Here is a 14884-nt window from a genome sequence, read left to right as displayed (position 1 = left end):
ATTGGTTATCCCTTGTAGTAGACTTGTAAAGGTTGGTTATTCTGTTACTACAGCAACTGGATGAGAAAATGAGAGAGAACGAAAAATAATTTTATTTCAGGTAGAAGCTGAAAAGGGGGAAAAGAGAAAGATGGCAGCTTAGAGAAAGCAACAGTTCAGACCTCTGTAAATCTTTCTTCACCAATCAAAAACACAATGCTTTGAGGTGACTGAAAATCAAATCTAATAGGACAGAGCCAGGAAACCCTCCTCCTGGACCCAACTTAAAAGGTATGCACCCAAAAAAGCCTGAATTCTAGAATATATGGTTTAAGGGGAAGGAAGAAGGAAGGTCCCAGGACCCCTTCCCCACCCACGGTTCTTTTTTTTTCCATTTGAATTAATTTATTTAGTCAATTTAAAACATTATTCCTTGGTTACAATAATCACATTATTTCCCTCCCTACCCTCCACCCACTCATCCCACAACCAACACGCAGTTTCATTGGGTATTACATGAGTCCTTGATCAGAACCTATTTCCATGTTGTTGTTTACACTAGGATGTTCATTTAGACTCTACATCCCCAACCATATCTCTTTGACCCATGTATTCAAGCAGTTGTTTTTCTTCAGTGTTTTTACTCCCACTGTGTTTCCTCTGGATGTGGATAGTGGTTTTCCTTGTAGGTCCCTCCAAGTTGTTCAGGGTTATTGCATTGCCACTAATGGAGAAGTTCATTACATTCAATTATACTGCAGTGTACCTATCAGTCTCTGTGTACAGTTTTCTTCTGGTTCTGCTCCTTTTGCTCTGCATCAATTCCTGGAGGTCCGTTCCAGTTCACATGGAATTCCTCCAGTTCATTATTCCTTTGAGCACAATAGTATTCCATCACCAACATATACCACAATTTGTTCAGCCATTCCCCAATTGAAGGGCATCCCCTCATTTCCCAATTTTTTGCCACCACAAAGAACACAGCTATGAATATTTTTGTACATGTCTTTTTCCTTATTATCTCTTTGGGGTACAAACCCAGCAGTGCTATGGCTGTATCAAAGGGCAGACAGTCTTTTATCTCCCTTTGGGCATAGTTCCAAATTGTACTCCAGAATGGTTGGATCAATTCACAACTCCACCAGCAATGAATTAATGTCCCAACTTTGCCACATCCCCTCCCCCACCTAAAGTTCTGAACCACCAGTGGTGACTGGAATCTATGGGCAGTCCAGGGCTCTAGTCCAGAGGGAGTACTTTGTCAGCAAAACTGTACCAGGCTTAGGGTATAGAACACAGGCAGTGTAGAGGCAGCTAGAGGAGAAGTGCAGAGCAGGCAACCTAGTGACAGCCAATATAGTCCATCTTGCCCCCTTTTTCTGGAGGTTTTGGCCTCAGGGCACATCCAGCTTTGCAGATCAACTCCTCCACCCTGGCTCAGTCTAATCAATAGAGCAGATAAGAAGCCTTTAAAGGGCAGAGAAGCTCAAGCTCAAAAACCTCTCCCCCACAGACTGATCTGAGAGCCTTGCTGACTAAGCTCCAAAGGCAAAAGCTGCAACAAACTACAGGCAACAACCTTAAGAACAGGACAAGAAGCTCAACTCCTTTTCAGCTTCTACTATGAGGCAGGGAAGATCTGATTAACCTAATTAATCAGCAGAACAGAGAAGAAGTCCCTTCAGGAGTGAACAGCCCAAATGCACAGATCCAGCACATAATAGAAGAGCAAGACTACAGGCAACTACAGGGGGAAAAGAAAGGGGAAATATGAGTAAATCACAGAAAAAGAAAAAAATACAATAAACAGCTTCTATCCAGGCAATGAACAAAGAGCAAAGGGAACAGAGGAAGATCAAGGAACACAAAGAAAAAACACAGAAACTCCAGCAAATTGGACACAGGCTTTGGAAGAATTCAAAATAGAATCCAAAAAACAATTAAAAGAGGATAAAGACAACTTGGAAAAGAACTTTAAAAGCAAGTTAAGTCATCTAGAAATAGAAAATAGTGTATTGAAAGCCATAATTAATTAGCTTGAAAATGAATCAGAGGAGATGAAAGATGAGGCAAAGAATATGAAAGATGACCCTCAAAGAAAGTCAGACCAGAAGAAGAAAGATGACCAAAAATCCTGGGATGAAATTTAGTCTTTAAAATTAGAATCCAACAATTAGAAGCAAATGACTTCACAAGGCAGCAGGAAACTAAAAAACAAAATCAAAAGAATGAAAAAAATTGAGGAAAATGTGAAACACCTCATCCACAAAATGGAAGATCTAGAAAAAAGGTCCAGGAGAGACAACTTAAGAATCATTGGACTACCAGAAGATCATGACCAAAGAAAAAAGCCTGGACATCATTCTACAGGAAATTATCCAAGAAAACTGCCCCAACATTTTAGAGAAAGAGGGAAAAATGGAGATTGAAATAATCCACAGATCACCTCCTGTACTTAATCCCCCACTGAGAACACCCAGGAATATTATAGCCAAATTCAAGAACTGCTAGACCAAGGAAAAAAATATTACAAGCTGCTAAGAAAAAGTCATTCAAATACTATGAAACCACAGTTAGGATAACACAGGATCTGGCTGCATCTATACTGAAGGACTAAAAGGAATGGAATATGGCATTCTGGAAAGCAAGGGAACTAGGTCAACTACCCAGCAAAAATGACTATATTCTTGCAGGGGAAAATATGGTCATTTAATAAAATAGAAGACTTCCAAGCATTCATAAAGAAAAGACCAGACCTGAACAGGAAATTTGATGTCCAAACACAGAACTCAAGAGAATCACCAAAAGTTAATTAAGAAAGGGGGGGGATCTTTTTTTAAGGGACCCAATAAGTTAAAAATGATTTGTATCACTATAAGAAAAGAGGATATTGCTAACTCTTAAAAATTGTTATTATCACCTAGGTAGCTGGAAGAATTATATTTAAAGGTAACAGTGACAAACTATATAGGATGAAATGCCAAGACATATATATGTATATATGTATGCATAAATAAATATTTACAAATATATATATTTAGAGGTAAAAAAAAGAGGCTAATATTAAGAAATTTGGGAAAAGAAACAAAACGGGGTAAATTTATGTCATAAAAAAGAGTATGGTGGGAGTGGGGAAGAACACCAATACACTGGAAGGGTAAAAGAGGTTGGAGACAGGAAATACTTAATTCTTATGTGCATTGAAATTGTCTCAATGAGGGAAGAACAATCAGATCCATTGGAGCAGAGAATTGATTCATGACCTATAGAGAAGTTGAAGGATAACAAATGGACTGGTGGAGAGAGAGCGGGTGGGAGGTTAGTTTTAAAAGACTGTAAAGAAAATAAGAAGGGAAAAGGAAGTGAGGGGTATAAAGGGAAATAAAATAAGGGTGAGAATTAGGGGGACTGATTAAAAACAAAATACTGGTATAGAAGGGCATAATGAAAGAAGAAAGGGCAGGACTAGGAGTAAAAATCAAAATGTTGGGAAATACACAGCTGGTAATCATAACTTTGAATGTGAATGGAATGAACTCACAATAAAACACAAGCAAATAGCAGAATGGATTAGAAACCAAAATCCAACCATATGTTGTCTACAAGAAACACACTCGAGGAAGGTAGACACACATAGAGTAAAGGTAAGTGGATAAAGCCAAATCTATTGGGCATCAACTGAGAAAAAGAAGGCAGGAGTCTCAATCATGATATCTGACAAAGCCAAAGTTAACATAGATCTAGTCAAAAGAGATAGGGAAGGTAATTACATCCTGATAAAAGGCAGTATAGACAATGAGGAAATATCAGTGCACAACATGTATGCACCAAAGGGCATAGCATCCAAATTTCTAAAGGAGTAGTGAAACTCAAGGATGAAATAGAAAAACTATACTAGTGGGAGATCTGAACCTTCCTCTATCAAAACTAGATAAATCAAACCAAAAAAATAAATAAGAAAGAGGTAAGAGAAGTGAATGAATCTTAGAAATATTAATTAGTAGATATGTGGAGAAAAATAAATAGGGACAAAAAGGAATACACCTTCTTTTCAGCAGCACGTGGTACATTCACAAAGATTGACCATGTACTAGGGCATAAAAACATTGCAAACAAGTGCAAAAGAGCAGAAATAATAAAAGCAACCTTTTCAGATCACAATATAATAAAAATAATAATTAGTAAGGGTACATGGAGAGGCAAATCAAAAATTAATTGGAAATTAAATATGATTCTAAAAAATTGGTTAAAGAACAAATCATAGAAACAATCAATAATTTCATTGAAGAAAATGACAATGATGAGACATCCTTTCAAAATCTTTGGGATGCAGCCAAAGCACTACTCAGGGGGAAATTTATATCCTTGAATTCCTATATTAGTAAATTAGGGTGGGCAGAGGTCAATGAATTGGGCATGCAAATTAAAAAACTAGAAAGTGAACAAATTAAAAATCCTCAGATGAAAACTAAATTAGAGATCCTAAAAATTAAAGGAGAAATTAATAAAATCAAAAGTCAAAGAACTATTGATTTAATAAATAAGATAACAGAAAGAACCAAGGCTATTTTTAACTGAAGTCAAACATGGACATTTAGAAATATTTGAATGTGTGAGTAAGCTAGATGGCAGCTAGAAGGTGCAATATATAGAGTGCTGAACCTGGAGTCAGAGAGAGTTTCTGAGATTCAAATATAGACTGAAAGACCAAGAGACAGAAGGGGGAGGATCAGTGGAATAGATTTGGGGTAAGTGACCTCCGCAAGACAGCCTATGACAAACCCAAAGATCCCATATTTTGGGACAAAAATCCACTATTTGATAAAAAAAACTGCTGGGAAAATTGGAAGACAGGATGTGAGAGATTGGGTTTGGATCAATATCTCACACCCTACAACAAGATTAACTCAGAATGGGTGAATGACTTGAATATAAACAAGGAAACTATAAGTAAATTAGGTGAACACAGAATAATATACATGTCATATCTTTGAAAGAGTTAAGTTTTTAAAACCGAGCAAGAGTTAGAAAAAATCACAAAATATAAAATAAATAATTTTGGTTACATTAAATTTACAAACAAAACCAATGCAACCAAATTAGGAAGGGAAGCAACAAATTGAGGGAAAAAATCTTCATAACAAAAACCTCTGACAAAGGTCTAATTATACAAATGTATAAAGAGCTGAATCGATTCTACAAAAAAATCAAGCCATTCCCCAATTGATAAATGGGCAAGGGACATGAATAGGCAATTTTCAGACAAAGAAATCAAAACTATTAATAAGCACATGAAAAAAAGTGTTCTAAATCTCTTATTAGCAGAGAAATGAAAATCAAAACCACTCTGAGATATAACCTCACACCTAGAAGATTGGCTAACATGATAGCAACAGAAAGTAATGAATGCTGGAGGGGATGTGGCAAAGTAGGGACACTAATGCATTGCTGGTAGACCTGTGAATTCATCCAACCATTCTGGAGGCAATTTGGAACTATGCCCAAAGAGTGCTAAAAGACTGTCTACCCTTTGATCCAGCCATAGCACTGCTGGGTTTGTACCCCAAAGAGATAATAAGGGAAAAGACTTATACAAGAATATTTATAGCTGAGCTCTTTGTGGTGGCAAAAAAAATAGAAAATGAGGGGATGCCCTCCAATTGGGGAATGGCTGAATAAAATTGTGGTATATGTTGGTGATGGAATACTATTGTACTCAAAAGAATAATGAACTGGAGGAATTCCATGTGATCTGGAATGACTGTGGCATTTAAAAGAGTGGATGCCATAAACTGTAAGAGTTAAAATGGTTGAGGTCATAAACTGTAGTGATTAAATAGTGGAAGATATAAATTGTGATAGATATAAAGAGTGGGTGAGTAAATTTGTGACCGCAGGAAATATGTTTTCACTACAGTGTCTTGTTTTAAATCAAATATAAGGTGGTCGCCAGGGAAATATTCCCAATTATGAATATACCCAAGTCAACTGGGTTTTATGGAGAATTTTAATTAATTAATACAAGGAGGAATTAAAGAAAGAGAGAAAGAGTAAGAAAAAGGAAATAAATGAGAAAAGAATAGGCCGTCCCAGGCAGCCCTGGCCAACCCAAGCCTAAGCCCTAAAAGAAAAGATCAGTCAGTCCTTCATCACTCACCATAAGATCTGTTCAAGTGAGGATTCAGGGGGACAGAGTCTCCCCAGAGGGAGTTCCAGCCAGAGTCAGCCTCCCTTGAGAGACCTCCTTAGAGATTGTCCTTCTCTCAACAACCTCCTTAGAGCCTGTCTCTCAAGAGACTGTGTCTTAGAGCACTCTCCTTCTAACAGCCTCCTTAGAGACTGTTTTTAAGAGCCTCCTTCTTAGAGCACTCTCCTTTTAACAGCCTCCTTAGAGACTGTTTCTCAAGAGACCCTCTTCTTTCTCAACAGGCTGTCCTTTTTTTATATAGGGGGTTTTCTCCTATGTCACCTCCCCTAAGTTCTTCCATCTACCAATCACAGTAGATGTTTTCCAAAGGACAGCCCATTCTGAATTCACACCTGAGTAGACTAATCCTTTTAGTAATACACACCTGAGTAGGCTAGAATCTCTGAGTAAGTTTTTTCCTCTTTGGTCCTTGTAAGTTCACAAGTTGCCTGACCTTTATAGGTACCTAGCACCCCTTTGTATTAATTCTAAAAATAGGCATGGCTTAAGAACTTTTTTGTCTCACTATAAGCATGGGTTTAAGTACTTTTCATTGTTCAGCAAAGAGTTTTCTCCCCTAAAGCAGTCTTAAGTACAGGTGGAGTAGAGGTCTTCACATTTCTGATCTAAGTAGAGTTCTCACATTTTAGATATAAGTAGCTTCACTGTTTAAAATGGGGAATAGTCCCACTAGGGAATTGTCCCAATGAAAAATTCCCCAATGGGGAATTTTTTAACATTCACAAGTCTGAGAAATTTCAAGATTCACATGACCTCCAAGGACTGATGCAGAGTGAAAGAAACATTAACCAAGAGAACACTGTACACTGAGAATGATACGCTGTATTACAATCGAATGTAATGGACTTCTCCATGGTGCCAATGAAGTGATCCTGAACAACTTGAAGAGATTTACGAGAAAGAACACTATCCACATTCAGAGGAAGACCTGTGTGAATAGAAACACAGAAGTAAAACAACTACTTGATTACATGGGTGGAGGGGAATATGATTGGGAATATAGACTGTAAATGAACATCCTAGTGCAAACATCAACAACATGGAAATGGGTTTTGATCAAGAACACATGTAAAAGCCAGTGGAATTGTGCATTAGCTATTGGAAGGGGTGGGAAAGGGGAGGGAAACAATATGATTCTTGTAATCAAGGAAAATGTTCTAAATTGACTAATTAAGTAACATTTTTTTTTAAAAAGGAGGGGGAAGAACACTAGCTCTGGAATCAGAACCAAATCTGGTGTTTAAATCCTGCCAATGGAACTTTGAATCTTAACTGGCTCATTTGTAAAATTGAATTAAAGTATCTCTGAGGTCAATTTCCAGCTCTAGCGGTATAAAGGACAAGAGTTCCAGACTTGGAGTCAGGAAGACCTGAGCTCAAATACCCTGTCTCAGACACTTTCCAATTGTGTAGCCCTGGGTAAGCAATACAACATCTCTCAGCCTCCATTTACTCATCTATACAATGGGGCTAATAATAGCCCTTACCTTCCTCGGTTGTTGTGAGGATCAAATGAGCTCATATATGTAGAACATTCTATGAACCTTAAATGCAAGATATTATTATTATTATTATTGTCTTATAAATTGATCATAAAAAAAGAGTTGGGAAATTTGCTCAAACTCATATTCTAGGTTAATGGCAAACCCAGAATTAGTGTTTAAAGTTTAGAATGACACAAGTTAGGCTTATCCAGTTGAATCTCTCATCTGGATAATATCTTCTTCCTGGAATTTTAAGTGAAATCATAGGATTATTGGAGGGTCTAAGACCTGGAGCTGAAAAGAGCCAATGTAATCCAACCCCCTCTTTTTTTAGAGAAAACCAGCATGATCAAGTCACTTTCCCAAGGTCACAACAGGTATATTCTCATAATCAGAGCCTTTTCTAATATCTTCATGAACCTTTGGGTACATTTATTTGGGTTCATGAGTCATTAAAAGTAATATTTTACTTCTTAAAGAAGTTAATTTTTTATCAAAGGAATACCTGAATATAACTATCACCCTTTCTATTTATCTTTAGCACTTTTTATAGAGCCAAGTATAATATTAATGTTTACCACATTCACACAAAACCCTTTTAAGTAGGCAATGAAAATGTTATTATCTGAAGGTACAGATAAAGAATTTATTCTGTCACAAAGCTAAAGAGTCCAGATTCAAACCCCCAAGGATTTTAGTTCTCAGTACAAGAACTTTTCACTCCAATATATTGTTTCTAAGTCATTATCAGTGTCATCAGATGGTATTTGTTCTCTAAAACATAATGCAATGCTCCTTATATGTCAAGATTCAAATTTTAAAGTAGGAAGTAAGGATAATGAAAATGTCAGGTAACTGTGCAGGGAAGTAACAATGGTTGTGTAAAAGTATGTCACTCTTAATTATTCTTCTCTGGTTTGGTGTGCCAGTAAACAGAGTTAGGGGAAGAAAGCGATTGGTTTTTTGACAAGACTATATAGGTGAAAGAGCATGAGTGAGAGTGTTTTGGAAGAGGAATGAATTTGTGTGTGAATCTGCACAATCTGAGGATACATTTTGGGTCTTTGGGTAGAAATCCTGAAGATCTGGGGATATACTCTCCATTTAGGCAAATCTCTTTCTAATATTTTGATAAGTTGTCCCTTCATTGAGAATTAAATCAGTCCTAGCTTCTGGCCCCAGCAAAGAAGACTGAGGCAATATGGTTCTAGGGTTGATCCCCATAGAGAAATTCTGGGAACATGATCACAAAAACCTGGAGGATATAAAGGGGGGGGGGGGGGAAATAGTTTGGCCCAGTTCTGAATTTCCACTGACCTCCCCAGGGAAAAAGAGAGAATCTAGGAGTTGAGAGGAGGGCACCCAAGTGGACTTATACTATTGAGATATTGAGTTTAAAAACATATATTAGGGAGAGGGGAAGGTATGCCACCATATTAACTGGGAGCTTCTGACAATTGCTTTATTCTAGGTTTATTTTTTCCCTGCTCTCTACCTCTAAAGAGAAACCCATATGAATCTTGGAAGAGAAGACTATTTTCTTTTGTATGCACAGTCCAAGAAATCTGAGGGCAAACCCCAGCTATTAAAGAGTTTATATTCTGATAGCTATTTTGTACACAAATTCAAGTGGAGAGAGGGAGAGAATAAGAGAAAATCCAAAGCTGATGCTGGTAAAAATTGCTCTTGTAAATTACCTAAAAATGATTATTGGATGATTCCCGTAATGATCGTCGTGTGTTATTTAGCTGATGAATTCTCCCACTGGAATATCTCTGCCCAGTAGCACTGTATACTCAGAGCAACAGGAGTTGTTGGAGAAAAAAAAAAAACTTCACAGTAAATTAAGTACAATTAGCAGAGCAAACATCAATACTACCAGCCCCATGATACTGCAATCATTCCATCTTCACTCTCAGCACCCATTAGAACTTAGACCATTTCTCAAATCAGTGATCATTGTAAGTGATCATCACCATAAATGCCCTATGAAATAAGGAAATCCTTCTCACCCAGGGGTACTATGAGGATTTTAAAATTCAAAACCAAAGAAGAAGCAAAGAGGTATTACATAACCTCAAAGTTACTGTCATATGACTAGTTCCAGAATCATACAATATTGTTCCAATGGATAAAACATAACTGAGTTCTTTCTAATGCTCTCATGAATTGTCTCTTACTAATAGTATTGGGGAGGGGGAACAGCTAGGTGATACAGTGAATACAGTGCTGAGCCTGAGTCAGTCAGAGATACATCTGCCTGGTCTCAGACACTTACTAGCTGTGTGGCCCTGGGCAAGTCACGTTACACTTTTGTTTCAGTTTCTTCATCTATAAAATGAGCTGGAAAAGAAATTGACAAACCTTTCTAGTATCTTTGCCAAGAAAACCCCAAATAGGGTCACAAAGAGTTGGGCACAACCTAAATGACTAAACAAATAGTATTTTTCAAAGAGTTACATTCTGTGGTATAAAAATCAATGAAAGGAAAAGTAAATAGTGCATTATTTCTTTAAATATAGTATAGCAATACTACAATAACATTCTCACATAAAATGCTTTCTAAATCCCACTAGTTCTTTCTAAAGATTGTAACTGACAGTACAAATGTGGGTTCTAAAAATGGCATTCCAATTTTCCACTCTTCAGTCAAGAAACATTCACTCCATTGCAATTCTGAAGCATTTAGAGCTAGAAGAGACATTAGAACTTATAGTCCAACCATCTTATTTTCCGGATTTTTTCTACAGAGTATTTTATAGGAACTTATATCTATAGAGGTTAAAGGGCTTTTGCAAGTAATACAGCCAGGATTTCATCCTGGACAGACATGTGATAGTTAATGTTTAATTATTAGCTCTCTTAAAAAAATACAAATGACAAACTGAGTTTAATATGCATTATTAACATTTCATCCATCATTTTCTTAAGTCTAGACAATCAACAAAACAACAGATCAAGCAATGATTTGTAGCATTTATCTGTTAATCACACTGAAAATTTAATAACCAGCTTTTGAGAGCTGGAATGACCTGCCACCAGCACACCTCTACTGAGCTTCTTTGACTCCAGAGTCAGCACTCTTTCCATAGATACTACTCTATCACCAGGCTGAGGTTTATGTTCATTTTTCTCCTCTTTTGACTCTGTAGAGATAGGAACATTTCCCTCTATGTTATTATTTTCTGGGAATAAGTTTAGTGCATCAGCATGTTCCCCTTCATCATCAGTAGGATGTGTGCTTTCATTCTTTTCCACAATACTATATACATCTGTTTCTAGCTTTGTAGCTAAGGTGTTTATAGCCACTGAATCATAGTACACTCCTTTGCTACCCTCTGCCAGCTGCATATGTGGCTCAGTTCATTCTTTTTGATTTGATACATTTCCTATGAAGTCTTCACAAGAGGTTGAATTTACAATATCCTCTACTACATTGGAACATGAATCTAAATCATAGCTGTTGCTTATCTCACATAAGTTTGTTTGACCAGATTCCCCTCTGCCACTTAGAATGTTGACTTCAAGTCTGTCATCTGAATCCTTGGTTATTCTGTCAGTTACTAAGATGGAAATTCCATCCCCCTTTTCAAATTCAACTGTCATGTCACCTCCATTATTTTGAATAGGATTATTGTTTCCAAATGTAATTTCAGCTCCATTTTCAGTTAATTTTGTATTATCTAAATCACTCATTGATGGATGGAAGATTTCAGCTTCTGGATTCAAATTAGATGTTTTTTCTAAGGGTACCTTTGCCATGTAGCTATTGGATGAATTAAGTGAGTTTGGTGGGATGTAATGCAAATTTGTGAATGGTTTCAAAGCATTTTCTTCTTGAGTAATAGTAACCAGTAGGGATTTGAAATTTTGTTCCTCTGTATGTCTCACTAACTCCTATTTGAATTTCTTGTGACTTTGTCCTTTTCTTTTACTTGTACAAAATTCAATCCCTTGGCCCAATCTACATTGAAAAAAACTCTCTAACAAAGATTTGATTTCATTTAAACTTTTTTTCCTGTGTGGTTCCTGTGTTGTTGCTATGCAGCTTTTTTCTAATTTTTTCTCATTTCTAATTTCTAAATTTGAGAAATGATTTCTTTTATTTCTACATCTGTTTCTCTTATTTGTTTCTGCCTTTCTCTTGCTTTATTGCATGTACTATCACACAGATTCACTTTCTTGCACTGAATTTTCACCATTTCCCAACTTTTTCCTAATCTTAACAGCAGCCTCTTTTCCCCTATTTCTTTTGTTACACTATATACTTTAAAGGCCTGGCTTCATAATTCTTTTCTAACCATATCTGAGTACTTAGGTTTAGCTCCAGAGTTAATGGCTTTTTGCATCTCTTGTAAATCATTCGCTTGCTTAGTAGACTTTATCGTGCAATGAGAACAGCAAGTGGACTTTATGTATCTAGTTTGTGAATTTTGTGTGTTCTTTTTAATTTCATGTTTCTTCTTCAAAAAACAGTTTTTTATCAAGTGACTTCTCTTGTGGCAGAAGAAGCATTGTCTAGGCTCTCTAGTTTCTCTCTGCACTGGTTTTGGTTTTGTGTAACTAGATTTTGTGTAAGTCCTAATCATGTTTAGTTTCTTGATTTCCTCTATCTCCTTTTCTTTTAGATTTTTCTCTGTCATTTCTAGTTTGTCTTTTAAGTCTTGCATGTTTATTTTGTTCTGACTGATTATCTTGCAAGTAACTTGCTGTTTCACGAAATTCAATGAGACTGACCATGTCATACTTAGAGAAATAAATAGTGCTTAAAGAAGTTCTTTAAATGAGGTGTGCATCCTCTTAAAAACTGCCTCCGGACAGGATTTATAGACTCTTCACTATTTGTCTCTAGACCTAATATTGATGCTGCCATTTCTGACAGACAGTCAATGTATGTGGCAGGATGTTCCCCTTTGTCCGGCATGATCTTATCAAACCTAGCCCATGCATTTGGCTTGGAGCAGCACTGTTTAATCACTTGGAGTAATCTTCCCTGCATTTTCTCAGATATGATGTGCTAGTGGGGTTAGCAAAGTCTAGATCTTCCCTTTGCTCCACAGTTGGCCAACTAGTCAGGCTACTATCAGTCCTGGTCTTTTCTAGGAATTTTCTTTGCTCATGGGGGCTAAACAGTTCTGAGAGGAGAAACTCTACATCCTCAAGATCAGGGTCAAAAATCCTAAAAGCACGTTTCAGTTCCGTTTGAGATTTGAAAGGTTGTTCTATGAAATTTGGGAAATGTTTCTTTAGAGATTCAAGTTCCTGTGAGGTAAATTGCCTGTGGACTTTAGACTGTAATACACCAGTTGTAGTTGATAGCTTGGTGACCTCCTTTAGTGGACAAATCTTTTCTGGTTCACTGTCAGGCTTGGTGTCATTGTCACCTTCATTTCCCTTAGGTAATGCTGTCCATTGTCCTTGCCCTTAACCTGGTCTAGCCCTTTTTCCTTGATCAATTCCTCAAACAAGTTCTTAATCATGTTTTCCAGGTTGTTATCAATAACTAGTATCTTTTCTGCCTTTTGGGGATCACAAATCTAAAGATCTTTCTCAAATAGGTTAGAGTTTGTAAGACAGCCATAAAGATCACATAAACTTGAGCCAGGATTTGCCAGAGTATTGGTTCAGTTTGAAAAGGTAACTGCAATATAGACATGGTTGTGTTGCCTATGTAATCAAGAGAGTCAAAGATCATGTGGGTCATTTTACTATAGAGTATGTTGTAGACCCAGAAACAAGCAATAACTGCCACAACCACAACTCCATAGATAATCTGCTTAAACATCTTTCTTTCTTTGTTGTTTCTAAGGATTGTGGGGTTCAGTCTGTTTTAAGGGTGCCAATTGTAATAGAGTGATAATCTGTAATAGATACTTCCTGAGGGTGTCTATTGATTGATATCCTAGATGACTAATGGATCAAGTTTTTACCTACCCTCCTCCCTTTACCTCCCACTTCAGAAGCCTTCAGCTTCCTCTCCCCCTTCCCTTCTAGTCACTCAGGGTAAACTATGAGATTTAGAGAAGATACTCTTTTCTTTCTCAAGTAAGGGGTTTATTTGGGGAAGACAAGGCAAGGGTAGAGGATAAGGTAAGAGGAGTAGGTTTCCCTGTTCTCTACAAGGAGACTTGGTTTTGAGGATATTGGGGAAATGGAAGTTCTGTCACAACTGTGACACAAAGTCTGTCAGAAAGATAAGAGGACAACTGTCTGACTTCTTTCTTCTTCTAATCAGCCAGGTAAGTCACAGAGATACAAAATAGGTTCTTCTTTCTCAGCCACCACAATCAGTTAGTTCCTCAGAAAGCCTCTCAGCCTAGCTCAGAAGTAAATCCAGCCCAATTCAGCTGTGAGCTTACCTCCAACTGTTTTACCCCAGAACATTCCAATGGAACTGTCACTTGACTGACAGCTCTCCTGTCCTCAGCTTTCTGTCTTACATACATGTAAATTCTCTCTTGTATGCATGCTTCTTTGAAAGTCAGCACTCTTTCCATGGTGCCGCACTTGGAGGCTTTGTTTGGTACTTTAAATACATCAGACAATCAACAAAAATATATTAAGCATAATCCTTTACTAGATACTCTGTACTTTAGAGATACAATACAAAAATGAGGCAATCCTACCTTAAAGGAGTTTATATTTGCACATCTTATAAAAAAGCCAAATAAATGACAAAATTACAAAGGTAAACAAGAGCATGTTTCAGGATTTGTGGCTTTAAAAACTACTTTTGTTTTAGTAATAGTCATTCATTCATAAGGCAAAGCTAACATAACTTCTGATTCAAGTTCAATTTTATATCACATGAAACTGAAAGGTTGCTACATGTTAATAGAAAATTAAATACAGATGGTCTAGATGTATATATGCATAACTGTGCATATTTATGTGCATATACATATATTCACACATATTAAAAAAAAACAAAATTACTTGGAAACAGGTAAGATCTCTTGAAAAATGGGGCACTTGAGCTGGTAATCAGTCACCTAACTTTCACATGTATTATTTGATCCCATGTTATGTTTCACTTCCCTAATTAAGGAGGCAGCATAGTTATCACTTAATATATTTAACAAACAGCTATTCAACACAAGAGTCCCTATTTCCTTCTTTCTGTCTCAGAATATATTGCAATATTTGTGTTCATAAACTGTCTTTAAAATGTCCTATTCTTCTATGAAGCAGAGAATTTGGTCTGGACAGATCA

At 36.8% G+C, this 14884-nt stretch overlaps 1 long non-coding RNA gene across 1 annotated transcript in view; it reads right to left on the bottom strand.

Annotated features, from left to right (window-relative positions):
• The window catches only part of LOC130458364 (uncharacterized), a 16028-nt gene extending 1983 nt beyond the window's left edge, over positions 1-14045 (bottom strand). The window contains exons 1-3 of the long non-coding RNA XR_008917609.1: positions 9369-14045; positions 7675-7731; positions 1-56 (exon numbers count right to left, since the gene is read on the bottom strand). The exon at positions 1-56 is cut by the window's left edge and continues 1983 nt beyond it. This is a non-coding gene — a long non-coding RNA (uncharacterized LOC130458364). The remainder of the gene's footprint in view (positions 57-7674; positions 7732-9368) is intronic.
• Between the last annotated feature and the right edge of the window lie 839 nt (positions 14046-14884).

This window comes from Monodelphis domestica, chromosome 3 (assembly GCF_027887165.1).
Source record: "Monodelphis domestica isolate mMonDom1 chromosome 3, mMonDom1.pri, whole genome shotgun sequence".
Taxonomy (NCBI): Eukaryota; Metazoa; Chordata; class Mammalia; order Didelphimorphia; family Didelphidae; genus Monodelphis; species Monodelphis domestica.
The sequence above is the reverse complement of the archived record's forward strand: the minus strand, read 5'-3'. Positions and strand labels throughout refer to the sequence as shown.